The sequence below is a fragment of the Rattus norvegicus genome, chromosome 13 (assembly GCF_036323735.1).
Source record: "Rattus norvegicus strain BN/NHsdMcwi chromosome 13, GRCr8, whole genome shotgun sequence".
NCBI lineage: Eukaryota > Metazoa > Chordata > Mammalia > Rodentia > Muridae > Rattus > Rattus norvegicus.
This window is the reverse complement of record NC_086031.1, coordinates 49,676,225-49,678,794: the sequence shown is the minus strand read 5'-3', so window position 1 is coordinate 49,678,794 and position 2,570 is coordinate 49,676,225. Positions and strand designations below refer to the sequence as shown.

Genomic DNA, 2,570 nt, shown 5'->3' with positions numbered 1-2,570 from the left:
TGAGAACTACATCCTGATCTGTAGGCAGGGGGTGGGTACTGGGCCTGGTATGGGCTTTTGAAACCTCAAAGCTCACCTCCAGTGACACACTTGCTCCAACAAGGCCACACCCACTCCAAGAAGGCCACGCCTCCTAATCCTTCTAATCCTTTCAAACAGTTCCACTCCCTGGTGATTAAGCATTGACATATATGAGCCTATGGGGGCCATTTACATTCAAACCACCACAGTCCCTGACAGGCTCAGGATTTAAATACCTGGTTCCCAACTGGTGATGCTATTTTGGGAGGGAGGCAATGCCCAGAAGCACCCACTCCCATTGGTGCTCTCTGTTTCCTATTCACCATCCCATGTAACCTGTAGCAACAAGCTCTTCCAGCCATGTTTTCACCATTGCGAGAAACCGTACATTCTAACTTGTAGCCCCAATAAATCTCCTCCTTTAAGTTACTCCTGTTGGGTGTTCTGTCTTGGTAACAAGAGAAGTAACTAACACAACCTCTCAAAAACACCTCTCTTAATATTTCAAGACTATATATCGATATAAGAAAATGTTTGCAGAACATAGTAGGAGTATACCATATTTTTATTTATAATTACGTAAGTAAGGCATGCATGAACACATTCTCCCTATACAAGGCAAACAACTCAGGCTGGCGAGAGGGCTCAGTGGGTAAAGGTGCCTGTAGCTAAGCCTGATGAAGTGAGTTCAGTCCTTGAGACCCACGTGGTAGAAAGAGAGAACCAACTCCTACCACGGCAGGAGCACTTCTATGGCAGTGTGCCCACATGCAAGTACACATATACATAAATAAAAGGTGGTAAAAGGAAATTCCAGGCAATCCTTTGCTACATATTGAATGGGGGCCAGCCTGGGGTACGTGAGACTTTTCAAAACACTGAAAGATTTTTTTAAATGAAATTTTAAAATTAAACAAATAGTAAGTAAAAATTCAATCAGAGGAGTGGACTCCCTTGATAAATCTGCCAGAAGAAGGAACAACTTCTGTTAGCTTGAAGTATCTGTGTAGACTTTAAAAACTATATACAGAGCCAGGCATAGTGCTGAATACTTTTAGTCATAGCACTTGGGAGGAGGAAGACAAGAAGGATCTCTGTGAGTTCAAGCCCAGCCTGGTCTACAGAGTAAGCTTCAGACCAGCCAGAAGTGCTACATAGTGAGAACAAAGCAAAAGACCCCTGCATATATGTGTATGCAGAAATATAGTTTTGTGAGCCACCTTCGACATATGACCGTGACTCATAGAATGCAAGTTGCCTTACAACTTTGTTTGCTTGTCTATGCATGTATGCATACATACACACATACATATATGTGTGTAAACATATACACACACATATACATATATGCTCTGGTTAGCCTGCTACTTGCTATGTATCCCATGCTGGCTTTGAGTTTGTTGTAACATTGCCTTGGCTGCCCTGGTGGTAGCATAACAGATGCACACCACACATTCACCTTTGTTTCTTCCCAACCTCCCTATCTTATCCCGATGTTCCTTCTTTCCCTGCTCCCCCTCTCTTTCCTTCCTTTGCAAGATGGGTCTGGTTGTGTTGCCCAGGCTAGGCCAAAGCCCCAGAACCCAAGTGATCCTCCTTGCTTTATCCTCTGGAGTAGAGTACACGTGAATAAAAATTCAGGGTGGAGACATGATCCCTTGATGGGGCCTTAGGAGCCCATGCTCTGCTCTGTTCTGCTCTGCCCCGTGCACAAAGATGGTTACAGGATTTAAAAAGTTTAGTGCTGAACAAAACTGTGAGATTCTTTGCTTAAACGTACCAGGAATTTCAGAATAGCAGGCATTAAGCCAAGCAGAGGCCCTTTAAGCACGAGGCATGTTCAGAAGCCCACGGAGCTGGCCTTGCCTCTAAGCTCTATGGAGAGCTGCTGACTTGGCCGTCAGAGCCTTCCATTCTCTGAGTTAATGCCTGCCCTTTTCTGACAATGGACATTCCTGTCTCAGCCTCCACACTGGCTATTGTCTCCTGATTCTGCACACAGCCTGCTCCAGCTGCTTCTCTGCTCCAAGGCCAGACTGCTAAGCAAGCTCCCGGGCGGGGTCCTTGACTGCCTGCCTGTCAGCATTGCTCCAGAGGCACCCACAGCTATGGCAGTGCTGTGGAACAATGCCGTGCCTTTGCCGCAGAAGGAAAATGCCTCTGAAGAAAAGAGTGCATCGATCCACCAACCAAGAAACTTGGATTCCAGCTCCAGCCTTACCATGGGCACTGTGTGTCCTCACTTGAAAAGTTGCCAGGTATCTTGGCACCTTACTGTATTTCAGTTAAAGGAAGGGGTGAGATTCAACAGTCTTTATAGCACTTCCAGTCTAAATGTCTGTGTTCCGGTGACTAAGAGACTATATAGTAATACTGGTGAGTGACAAGAGCTGATGCTCCGTGAGCCACGCACCACTCAGACCTCCCATTTCGTGCTCCCGTGAGACTGGCAGTATTATTACCCTTACAGATGAGGGCGCTAAGGCTCAGACCAAAGCGTGTGCCCTGTGAGAAAACATGAAGGAAATATTCTCTCCACCCACTCTCCC

General features: G+C 46.1%; 1 long non-coding RNA gene across 2 annotated transcripts in view; it reads right to left on the bottom strand.

Moving 5' to 3' along the window:
- Positions 1 to 568: 568 nt before the first annotated feature.
- LOC102553722 (uncharacterized) overlaps positions 569 to 2,570 on the bottom strand; it is an 8,972-nt gene continuing 6,970 nt past the window's right edge. For both annotated transcript variants that reach the window (XR_010057209.1, XR_010057208.1), the window contains exon 3: positions 569 to 2,570. This exon is cut by the window's right edge and continues 2,482 nt beyond it. This is a non-coding gene — a long non-coding RNA (uncharacterized LOC102553722).